General features: G+C 47.3%; 1 protein-coding gene across 1 annotated transcript in view; it reads left to right on the top strand.

The window, feature by feature from the left end:
* The first annotated feature begins 1,240 nt into the window (after positions 1–1,240).
* Positions 1,241–12,591, top strand: part of B3GAT1 (beta-1,3-glucuronyltransferase 1) — a 113,294-nt gene continuing 101,943 nt past the window's right edge. Inside the window, exons 1-2 of the mRNA XM_064634686.1 lie at positions 1,241–1,440; positions 10,698–10,764. The gene's annotated coding sequence lies outside the window, so the exon portion shown is untranslated. The remainder of the gene's footprint in view (positions 1,441–10,697; positions 10,765–12,591) is intronic.

Here is a 12,591-nt window from a genome sequence, read left to right as displayed (position 1 = left end):
AAGCCACAAGATGATAAAGTTGTTTTTCCCTCCAGCTCTTTTCAATGCATCATTTAGCAGACCTCCTCTAACATGTTCTGAAAAGCCTCTCTTATCCCAGGTGGAGGGCGGGGAGGAGGATCTGGTGGGACTATGGAATTGAAATCCATCTAGGTTTAAATAGCTCAAGGTCAGCTCAGGATGGGAACACAACAGCAGATTTCTGGAGACTTCATTCAATGAATTGTTGATTGGAAAAGCTCTTTCAGATCCCCGTGGAGCAGAATCTGGAAGGAATGTGTTTTCCAAAAGGAGGACAGCGGGTTAGTTGTTAATGATTTCAATAAAGCAAGAGAAGGCACATTAGGAAGTTGGTCATAAGGGTAAAAAAGGAGGCTGGTGTATTGCTCATTAGTGGTTTGCTAAAATTAACTCCATTACCGTGTTTGCTTTCATTGCAAATCTTCCATTTAATTGCAATTACCACTGAACTGCTCCGTCCTACAGGTGGTTGGTGGCAGGAAAGAACCCAGAGCTGAGATGTGGGAACTGCTGTTTCAGGCACTGTTTCAGGAGTTCCACTGAGCCTGGGTTTAGTGATAACTTGGGAGGAAAGTGGGGATTTGCTGTGGTTCCTCTCCAAAGGTATCACATGTATTATTTCACAAGCATGGGCAGGAAGTTGGAATAAAAGAACAGAGAACCTGATCCAAAGGGTGGTGAAACCACTGACAGCTGTGCTGTAGTTTTCTTTCAGCCTTGGATTAAGCCCAAACCCCTACAAATTTCGTTTCTGTGAGAAAAAAAATAAGGTTTTTTACCTTTTCCCTCTCTGTATTCTTCCACTTCCTTTGATGTTCCTTTTCTCTTTCAGAAGCTATTGATTCTCATCTTGTCTTTTATTTACTGCCAGTTCGCTCATTATGTCAGGAATCCTATCCTGAAATGCCATTCTGTTTTCTGCATTCACAACCTTTAAATAAAGAAAAGGCTGTGCTGTTCTCTGTGAAGGTGGCTGCCAGTTGGCTGGGTAGAGTTTGGGTTTATAATGCAGAATGAAAAGAGGGAATAGCTGGAATGCTCTTCCAGCACTGGGAGGTGTTTTGCTTTCATCATACAGATATCCAGTCTGTTCAGAAAATGATGACAGGGAGAGCTTTGGCTAAAAACACCAGGACACATTGGGCAGCTTATTTCTTTTCAGCGAAATCCCACGAGGATTTCGGGAGTCTATCCACAGTGTGAAGGCAGGGAAGAGAGAGTTACCTCTCTTAAGGACTGCCCTGAAACCTCCAAGGAGTTCTGCTGCTCCTTTTGGCAAGCTCAGAGGAGAGAGAAGGGCTAAATTAGATTTCAATTGGATTAAATGCTTAGATTTGAATTCGTGGGTTCATGGTGTGAGGTTACTGCAAACCTGCTGTGCCCTTCAGCCTCCAGTTTCTCCTCCTGCACCAGCCAGAGGTAAGTGTAGATCCGTGGGGGGAAACAAGTTTGGGAAGGGAAGGCTGCAAAAGGCAAGGTGAATGGAAGGAGAGGGGAGGAAAAGAGGTGATAACACTTTGATGGAAGTAGGTCAGGCTTTAATGCTATGGCCTGTCTCTTTGGGCTCCTTAGGAGCAGTTACAGCTCCAGCCTGAGATGGAGATTGCAGTAGGAACTGAAAGCAGATGTTCTCTGAAGGCAGTTAGCTGCTGGCAATAAAATCCTAAGTGTTTGGAAACTGCAGTAATTCAGTCATGTGATTTTTATTTCTGTACTTTGGTCGCTGACCCTGCAATGGCACTGAAAAATGGCAGGAGATTGTATTTAGGCAGAAAATGGAAGATGGCTGTCAAAGAATAAATAAAACGAAGTGGCTGAGCCCATTTTAATTAAAGCTCAGGATGAAGTAGTCAGCTCATTCTTGTAGATGGTTCCAAAGCTCTGCTTCTTGCTTTAATGTCATTGTTTTGTGGATCTGATGCAGATAAAGTTAATTCATAGAGTGGTACAAATAGGAGGCTACTTCTGGTAACATCCCGTGTAATCAGCAGAACTGGCTGCCAGGAATTCTGCTGCCTGTCTCTCCAGTTAGTGCTAAGGTGTGGGGTGGTCATCAGTACAGTGGAAATTGTGGGATTTTGATGACCTGATTGTGCTCAGGCAGCCTTGGAGAGCACTGGGAATGCCCTGGAGAGCTCTGCCACAGGCTCAGGAGATGCATTGATCAACAGGGGTGGAAAAACTGAGGACTGGGGCAGGAGGGAATGGCCATAAGTGATTCCCTCTCTGCTTGGCCAGAGGTGGAAATATCAGAGTGAAAAAAGCAGGTTTTGGCTCAGACCTTGTCAAACCACAGACACCCATTTTTGATGGCCAAAGCTCAGCTGGTCTCCCACGTGCCCCAAAAACGCTGAGCATTTTCTCCCTGTGCCCTGAAAATGAGCCACAAAAGAGCTTCAAACCCAGTGCAGTTTGTGGGGAGTGGATACAGGATGTGTGGGAGAGGCACAGCTGGGCTGGGAGACAGATCTGCCACTCCAGAGGGGCACTGGAGCTCTGCAGCTCTTCCCTCACCATGCAACAGGTTGGCCTTGCTGTGCATCGATTTCCCTGGGAAAAAAAAACCCAAAACCAACAAACAACAACCAAGTAATAAATGGTGCTGTGTAAATAATCAGCATTTATGCCCAGCAATGTGCTGAAAAGCAGAAAGCACACTTTGGGGGAAAGAAGCATTTGTTACTTTCCCAGGGGTGGAGGGAAAACAAAGAAGGAAATATGTGTTTCAGGTTGAATGAAGCATTGATTTGTTTTGGAGGGAGCAGGGGAGAAGGTTATCCATTCTATTGCAATTTGGCATATTTATAAAATAAAAGATCTTGGTGATGGAAAAGAGAAGGGATTAGTGTAGAAAAAAGAAAAATGTCGAAAATATGGCTCATTTTTTTCTAATTTGTTTTCTCTGGTCGAGAGAATTTGGAAATCTGTCGCGTGTGTTGGTCCCTCTGCACACGTCTGTCAGTGCAGGCTTTTCCAGCACCCCCTCCCATTGTCTATTAAGAACCTTTTCTCCAAGGAGCAGCAGTTATTTGGTGCCAGCAGAGGTTGTTTAGCGAATTTCTGTGGGCATGCAAAGGGAGGAAGGCTGGGATGTCTCAGAGCACTGGCACAGACTCAGCCAGAATCAGGAACACAAACAATGTGCGTCCCCGCGAGCCCCGGTGGTGCCGAGCTGACAATGCCGGGTCGTTATTCATGCTGAAGGGGCCTCTGCTGTGTTGTTATTCAGGTCCAGATACCACTTGTTTTTTGTGCTTTCCGGATGCTGCTCTTGAAGGAAAAGCAGTTTTTGAAGCAGACCAAGGTTAGATCTGGTGACCTTTGCTGATATTTTTCCTTTTTTTGTTGTTTTTTCCCTCCACTGTCCCCTTCTCCTTTTTCCTCCCTCCCCCCTTTTTTTTGCCGGATTGAGGAAATTTCTGGGTAATTCTTTCTCAGCTGGGGAAGGATAAGCAAAAGGCTCACACGTGTCAGGAGCATGAGATTGGCTGGGAGATACCATTGATTAGCTGAGACACTCGGAATTGTTTTCAGCAGCACTCAGACACCCGGGGAGAGAGCAGGAAGAAAAGCACATCTCGGGCTTAAGTGAGGATCCCTTGCAGGTAATAAACCTCGAGGGGCCCGTATCAGAAGCAGGTAAATGAGCTGTTAAATCCCGTGGACAGTAAGTAGGGGAGTAGGTGGAGACAACTCCTTTCAGTTGAGTTACATCTCTGTGTGTTTGGTTGTTCCTAGGGATGAGATGGAGCAGGGGGAGGCAGCAGGATGGATGCAAACAGGGCAGGGCAGTGGAACAGTGTGTGCTCGTGGCACACAGGACACACAAGGTCCAAGTGTTGGCAAAACTGGTGGAGGAATCATAGAAACCCAGAAGGGTTTGGGTTGGAAGGGACCTTAAAGATCACCTCGTTCCACCCCTGCCATGGGCAGGGACACCTCCCACTAGCCCAGGTTGCTCAGAGCCCCACCCAGCCTGGCCTTGGACACTTCCAGAGTAAGAAGAGTAGGGAGCTGTTGGCTGTTGGCCTTACTGATGGGTAAAGCTGCCAGTTCACTGCTCAGCACCTTGAGCTGGAGGGGACTGCAGCACTGCCGGGGTGTGCTGGTGTTTTATGGCCCCTGAGGAACGTGGGAGCTGAGGATGTCTTGTGGGGCTTGGGTAGAGAGAGAAAGATGAGGAAAAGATATGGAAAACAAATATATAACTCTGATTTATATGAAAGGTTTGGGGAGGGGGATATTTTAACAATCCCTGAATATCTGCCTGTGTTGGGGCTGAGCCTGAACCCTTTCAGTTCACAGCCAAGCTCAGCACTAAGTAGAAGTCGGTGCCATCCTGTGCCCCAGATGGAAATGAGTCAGGAGGTGGTGCTCACATCCCCTAAAAGATTAGTTCTGCCAGGTGTGGTGCTTTCCAGCTGCAGGGTTAAATAAGCCTGGTGCAGCCTGTGGCACTGGGGAGATGCTGCTGAGGGGCAGGAGGAGGCACTGGAACACAACGAGCTGCTTTGACAGGTCCTGGCTAAAAAAAGGGCTCTAAGAATCCAGCCTGGCATTTCCCATCTTTGTTGCTGGTTTAAATAAACATATCTTGTGTGGGTGACCCATCAGCCAGCAGGAAGATGGTTAGGAGGGGTTAGGAGGGAGCAGAGTGCTGTGCTGAAGGACAGTTCCCTCACATCAGCACGGGAGCTAATCCAGCCCCTCTGGTCCCAGCCAGCTTTGATGTGGTCCTGAAATCAGCTCTTGCTGGGTCTCTGAAGCAAGACATTGCTTCAGCAGTGCAAAGTGCTGCTCCCTGCAGAAAATTAATAAGGACACTTTGGATTCCGCCCTGCATCTGACCTAAGCAGCTAAATAGGTTACACCAAGTTTTAAGAATCGCCCCAGTTTCCCTTCTAATAGGCAATTTTTCTGCTTAATTTGCAGAACAAGCAAAAAGCTATTATGTAAAATTTATCAGCAGCAATTGACTCTCATTAGAGATTGGGAGCAGGAGGCTTTGTTGTAAGGGGGAAGGATCCTCCAAATTTTTCATTTACCAGCTTTAGCTTCCCAGTGTTTATGCTGACCCGTGCCCTGAACGAATCCAGACACTGAGCCATCACCATCTCTTTCCCATTCTCCCAAGAGCTGCTCTCACCTGGGTTTTGAAGTCCTTGAGCAGCCAGTGACCAGCTCTGTTTGAAGCACCTGTTCCAGGCTGCAGGAAGTGCCTGGAAATTGCAGTGCTGTTATTACAGTGCTTGAGCTCTGAATTTTGCCCTGTTGAGCAAACTTGACTCCAGTGGAAATATTGTGTTGGAGGGTTTGGAGAGCAGCTGTGTGCAGAGCTGGGCCAAAGAGCTGCACTGGGAGGGTCTGGCTGTGGGATACAGGCAAGTTTGGACTTTCCGTGGCACATGGATTCCAGCAGCTGGGTCTGGACACTCACTCCTGAGTTTAACATCTTCATCAGCACTGATATATTGCTGACACCCTCAAAGCTGCCTCTTCTCACCACCCTTTTCTCCCCAAGTCCTGGATATGGCAAAGAGCTGCTGTCCATATTTCCTGGAGACCAGAGCACAGCATGGTCTCAAATGGCTCATGTTTTCTTTGTGCTGCAGCAGCTCTTTTGGCTCCAGCTGAAAGCAGCTGTGACTTGCCATGTGCAGGGGGACAGGTAAACTATAATACACCTTCCTAGGAGAGGTATTAGGGACGTGGAAATTATTACTGACGTTGAAACACTCAGATGGGGATTTTTCCTTCCCTTTTCCCCCTACAGTAATTGTTAATTATACATGAAGGTTCACTACAGCAGAAGGGATTATAATTAATTTATATTTGAACTATAATAGATTTCACTACAAACTGCATCTCGTCGCAACAAAGTGTATTATGGCTGTTGTTTGCTGCCAGCAATTTACATAAACCCACCACAAAGCATTGCAGCCATTAATTCAGCACTAAGGACAGCGGCGGGCAGATAAAACTGGGGGGAAAAGAAGTAAAAGCCTGTTTAACTTGTGAGCAGAGACCTTGTACTTGTTGCAGAACCTATGCAACCCAACCTGAGAAATGCAGAGAGGAGTGCATTGGACCACATGTAAGGTAACTTTTGGATCCAAACACGTGCCTGAATATGCCTGGAAATGAGAATTTATTTGTGTGTTCAGTCTCTACTTCAAACTTCAAAAAAATTAGAATCCATCTGAAAGAAGGATGACTCTTTGTTGTTCTTGGTGCCCTGAGTCACTCTCCAGAGTAGTGACCATGGGGACAGGGTTAATTCTTCACCTGAGGGAAAATCATTTACTTTTCCTGTACCTCTCTCTCTTTTTCCAGCCTTACCTGCCTGGTTTTAGGGGATGGGAGTTTCTCCAAGACAGGGATTACGTTTACAAAGGCAGGCTGGAGCAACTCCCAAAGTTGCTGTCACAGTATAAGTATTAAACACACCAGGCAGGACACTGAAAGCATAAGATGACAAGTGGATAACTTTTAATTGGCGCTTCCTAATTTATCCCTGCTAGCACAGGAACCTCACAGCTCTCCCTCCATGCCACCTTTTTGTGATATCAATCCTGGACTGTTGTTTCTTTGCCATCAGACATCCCTGACACCTCCCAGGCCTTCACCAGGAGCGTCTCAGGCTCTGCTGATGTCGCGTTTCACGCTGTCGCCTCCTGTCTCAGAACATGATATAAAAGGCTTTTGTCTGCAGACAGGAGCTCCATCCCTGCTGACCCAGCCTCAGCCTGGAGAAAAGGGCAAGATGTCTTGTCAGGGACTTCAGCAAACAGCTCGACAGCTGTTGTGAGCAGCTGAGAGGAAAGGTCAGAGCCAGCCCTCCCCTGCCACCGGTGGATGTTTGCTCTCCTGCTCTGCCGAGGAGCAACCTGAGCTGCAGCAGGAAGGGCCAAGGGAGAGGAGGGTCAGGAACAAGCCACACAAATAATGTCAGTTTGCCCAAGAAAGGAGAGAATTTGGATTTGCAAAAGGCTGAGGCTGCCTCTCAAAGCAGTGAAAACTTTCCAGAGGAAGGGTTGATGGCTGATCCAATTAATGGACCAGTCACTGATTAACCCTTGGTCATTTGTTTTTACAAAGTGCCCTGGGATTCCTTGGGTCATTAGAACCAGTGTTCTGCAGGAATCCCATTTCTTCTCCTGCTTCTTTTGGAGGCATTACAGAACAGTTTTGCAAGGGCAGCACAAGGCATGAATGTGGCTTGTGCCATCTCCTTGGGCCACCCTATCCTTTTGGGAATGGCTGGTAACGAGGATTTCCACTCCCTGCCATTGCTGTGCCAAGACAGAAGCAGCACATTTCTGCAAGGTTGTCCCAAGTGTGGTGTGACTGTCAGTGCCAGTTCTTGGCCTGTACTGGGATTCTGACACAAGAACCAGTATCAGACTCGGGAGATGCAAATCACCTCAGCCAGAGGAGCTCAGATGACTGAGGGAGTTACATGTCAGCACTTCTGTCTTCCTGACAGGGCTATTAAAAGCCCTGCTGATACTGCAGCTGGGGTCTGTGTCTGCAGCACATCTGGATGTACTCGAGCTATCTTTGTGCTGGAGAGCTTGGGCACCAAAAAAACTCCGAGCTGCAGCAGCACAGCCCTCAGTACAGTCAGCAGAAACCTGCCTGAGACCCTGGAAAATGAGCTGCTGGCTCCAGTGCTGCCATCCTGAGCTCCTGTCCACTTTGGTCTGCCTTGATTAACCAAGCCTGCATCCCTGTCATCCCGTGGCAGTGCAGCAGTGAACTCTGTATTGCAGCATTCCTTCCCCAATCTGCACTTTCTTTGCTCTCTGGCTGTTCCATGGCTCTGCTGAAGGCACTCGTGGCCACTTCAGGGAAGTCTGGTTTGCTTCCAAGAGCTTTCTTACACAATTCATACTTATACTCCAGCTGTAAAATTAACAGACTGTTTTATTACACGGGCTATATCATTTAGGAGAACCCATCCAAAGGCTGGGAGCAGTTTTAATCCCAGCAGAATGACACCTTGGCAGTAAAATGCCTTTGCTACTAAGATTTTGTTGGAGGTGTTTGCTGAGAAGTCCTGAGCAGGTTGTTCTGGCTCCACTTTGCACAGGAAGATGCAGGATAGGATGTCCTGATTTGGGAGCAGCACAGAGCATCAATGAGGGTAGTCCTTCCCCAGGAGATGCTGTGGGAAAGGCAGAATTGGGGCCCTGGTGGAGGCACTGCAGTGCCTGCTATACTGAGGAGATGTCACTTGGGGAGTGTCGTGACACTGCATTTATTAAAGCCTGGCACCATTCCCTTCCCCCACACCCTCAGTGTGACTCAGTCCAGTGAAAAATACCCACAAACCTCACTTTTTTTCTCAATATGTACCTCGTCACAGAGTGAAAACTGCTGCAGTGTGAGGTGGGGGGTCAGAAATGGCTCCCAGAAATTCCTCCTCTCCTCAGCAGGCTGAGTGGGGGCGACTCATCTGCCCCCTTACTTGCCTCTGACTCAGCCTCTGAGATAAAAGACCATTTCCAGAAAGCACTGGGGCGAAAATATTGCAGCTTGCTGCTGCTTTGCAGTTGCCAGTCTCACTAATTTCTACTCTGATGTCACCAGCAGTGGCCCCATTACTGTTATTTATAGTGTTTGTGCCGTGGGCTCTGGTTGTGCTCAAGGCTCTGGTGCTGGTCTGCAAGGAAGGGAAGAGCAGCTCCAGCACTTCCAGTGACAGATCCCTGAGCCTGGAGTGTATTCCAGGTTCTCCATGTCCCACCTGGGCTGTCTCTGTACCTTGCTTTGCTCCAGCAAACGGAGCCATCCCGAGGCTTGTTTGAGTTATTTAGAACTTGGTTTAAGAACTGCAGTAAGTCATGAGACCAAGCAAATCCGATAAAGGCGCTCCAGGGGAAGGGAGTCTGCAAAGCCAGATGCAAATGCAGCCAACCAGAAACCAAAAATATATTAGTACTGAGAGAGCAGGCAATTATTCTCCTATCAGAGTCGCAGGATTTTCAGTGTGTGTGACTTCAGTGCTACTTCAGGACAGCCAGGCATCCATTTTTGGCAGAAAATGAGGAGGGCCGTGGTTTCCTCAAAGTCTTTGCCTGCATGACACCCACAGGCTGCCATCAATCAAGGCATTTAACCAGCACGTGCCAGAATGGGGGAAGGACCTTTGCATCTGCTCACCTGAAGTGCTGAAAATCATGAGTCAGGCTTTTTGTCTGATCCCATTAATACTAAAATTAAAAAAAAAAAAATAAATAAAAGAGATGATGAAGAGGCAGCCAGGGCTTGGGTATTTACCTGCAGAGCTTTAAATCTCTGGAGTTTGTGTCTTGTAAGCTGTGCTGCCTGAAAGCTGAGCTCCTCAGGTGATCTGATGACTCTGGGAACTAAGGCTCTTTAGAGAAAGCACCAAATATTGCCACAGACAGTACATCTGTAAGCACTGGGAACTCTGCAGTCAAAAATATGTCCCAGAAGAGCTATTTCAGCACTTAAGCTGATCTTCAGTCTGAAGTGTGCACTGTCAGTGTACAGGAGAGAGACTTGGGCAGACAAACGTGTCTACAGCACAGGCCCTTGTATCTTTGAGACATCCCATAAACCACACAGCCTGGAATCAGTCCCTGGGTGGAACATTTTTTTTTCACAGTGAACTCGTGCCCTGTTCCTCACACATTTCACATTTTCCTGCAGTATTTCAGCTTGTAAGAAGCCTCTCAACGTGTTAATGATCTGGAAATAATAATAATGTTCTCAACCCAGGGCCAAGAATCCTCTGTCTCCCTGCCATCCATAATGATGGGCTGGTTAATGGATGTGTGTGAGGTGGGCTCTCAGGAGCCCTGGGGGATGTGCAGAGCTGCACCCAAAGCACAGTTGCTCGGCTGCTCCTGGAGAATTTGAGGCTCTCTCCAATATCCCTCCCTGGTGATGCCAGTCTCAGTTACCCACAGCAGGTTCTGGGTGTCCTGGTTTCTCCACAGGGATCTTGTCCATGTGCTGAGAGCCTCCCTGGGAAGAGATGGATGGCAATGCAGGAATCACATGTTTGCAGAGCAAACATGTGATGGAGGAGGCTGTCAATCAGCAATTCTAAATCAAATGTATCACAGTGGCTGCCTGTGGTGTCCTTTGCCTCTGGTATCAATTATAGTCTGCCACATCACTCCAAGAGCCCTGCTCCACACTGCTGGCATTGCTCTCTCCATGCCAGATCCTTCTGTGGATTTAAAGGCTGATATTGCCTCCCAACCCAGGAGAAATCCCGTTTTTAGGGACACTTTTGAGAGTGATTGGTCACAGCCATTAGGCCAAACACACGGCTGGTTCTGCCAGCCAGTTCATCTCTAGTTCTTCCAAGGACCAGAGGTAAAGCAGCACAATCCCTGGGCTGGATCTGGGCATCTCAGGCTGGGAGCTGATGGCCTGGTTAAGTGGTGTGAGCAGAGTGGCCTCCCCAGGCATTCAGCACCGTGAGACTGAGCACAGGACTTTGGGCTATTTTTTGCAGCTCTGTCAACTGAGAACTGTGTGTTTTTGGGGCAACTCTTGTCTTCTCCCTGTAGCCCAAAAAGTGCCCCTGCTGAATAAATATAATAATAAAAATAGTAATGCTGCAGTGCCTCCAAAGATGAGGCTGTTGATTAATGAATCCTTACTGTTTCTTCTTTTTCTTTTTTTTTTGTTTTGAGATTTTTGGATGCCAACTGCTGTTTTAGTGCAAAGGAGTATTGATCATCATCATGCATCTATAATAGAGTAAGTTGTTATTCATTTCCTTATTGCTTCTCTGCTCTGAGATGATCCTTATTAGGTTCCTCAGGGGGCAGGTTAATAAAGCTCTGTCTATTTGGATTAAATGCTAAGGGAAGCATTACCTTGGTACAGCCCCAGTCATGGCCAAACCCATCCTTTGGCTCAAGGCTCCAAGGCTCTGTTCCAGCACATCCCCTGAGTGCCAGCCTGGGCTTCTGCAGTGATACATCCTCCTTTTCTTTCTCTTCTGCTGAGTTTTGTAACTTCCAGTGTGACCTGGCATTGCCACCTGTCACAGAGCCTGCTTTTCTTCCTGAGTAATGTCACAGTACTTATTTTTATAGGTATATTTAAGATAATGATCCCTCTTCTGAATGGGAGATAAGAGTGAGACAAAGACAGAGCTGCTGGCTTTTAACTGACATGAAAAGCTTCAGATACCACTGTGATGAGGCCCATATATGAAGACAGAGCTGTGTCATGACTGATAAAAGAGTGAGCAATGTAGCAACTTGGATATGAACAGCGACCTTCTCAGCATTAAGCACATTGAATTATGTTGCAGGAAAAAGGCTTAAGACCCAGACTCTCAAAGGTGACAAAGTGATGCTGAATTCAGCAGCATTTGAGCATGTAAATACCTTTGTAGGTGTGGACATAAATGCCTTCCTTAATTGGAATTTACAGGAGTGAGAAAATGAGGCGTTAGCAGGGTGGAACATGCTCTGCCTGTGGTTCTGGCTCCCCTCTCCCCTGTAAATGCCATTTTGCATTAGGGGCTGCACATGTTGCCAGCCTTGCCCCAGGCAAGGTTAGTGCACAGCATTCCCTGAGATCTACCTGGTTTCAGGGAGCCACTTTTCACCCTGGAGAAGGATCAGCCCCGGGGAGCAGTCACAGGGCTCTCTGGAGCCACCAGCCCTGACTGTCCCTCCCCGGCTGGAAATGCAGCAATCGACAGATTTGTGATCAGGAGACTGGTGATCAACAGGTTTGTGACCCGGTGGTGCCACTGTGGGGTGTGTTTCAGCCACTTTTCACCCCAGCACGTGGAAAAAAGCACAGCAGGGAAGCAAAAACTTGTCAGCTGGAAGCGGGGCAGAGCAGGAGAGAGGGCACAGGGGACACTGCCGAGCTGAGAACCCCCAGAGCTCAGCAGCACAGGGGGACACTGTTCATGTGGATCTTCACATAGTTTCTTTCCTCCATCCTTTTGTTTCCAGTATTTTCTGGCTCCTTTCTCCTGCAAGAACAAAGTTGGCAGAGTCAGGAAACCTCCTCCCTCCTCTCCACACCACTGGCCAGACTGTGTCTGAAACCCAGAACAATCTCACCAGCCTTTTACCCACCTGAGGCCAATTGTAGTGTGCAAAGCACTTGCTTTATGACTTTGCCATCCTTCCCCATACAGAGAGGGAGAAGGAATCTCATCTAATATTAATCTTCCCTCCGTGGATTCAGGCTGCTTCTGACAGTGTATCAATTATTTAAACTTGTTTAAAAAAAAAAAAAAGAAACTTCCAGGATTAAAGAGATTAGTTTCTTGTTGATTTTGGTAATTCCTCCTGCTTTTGCATCTCTGAAGCTGAGTGAAACACAGCTACTGAGCTCCTGTTTGCTTGGAGTGAACATGGAAATTCTGTTTCCACTTTTAATTGCAAGGTTGGTGTCTGAGTGCAAAGTGGGTATTAACGGAGCTTTGAGGTGGCACTTTTAGGTGAGCAATCACTTGTAACACTACACAGGGAATATTGATTTCGTGCTTGTGTGCGCTGTTGGGATCTGTCTGCAGAATTTTATATCAGGAAAGTAAATTTTAAATAATCAGCA

The sequence above is a fragment of the Pseudopipra pipra genome, chromosome 23, assembly GCF_036250125.1.
Source record: "Pseudopipra pipra isolate bDixPip1 chromosome 23, bDixPip1.hap1, whole genome shotgun sequence".
NCBI classification, from domain to species: Eukaryota; Metazoa; Chordata; class Aves; order Passeriformes; family Pipridae; genus Pseudopipra; species Pseudopipra pipra.
Note: the sequence above shows the minus strand (reverse complement) of the source record. Positions and strands in the feature narration are given on the sequence as shown.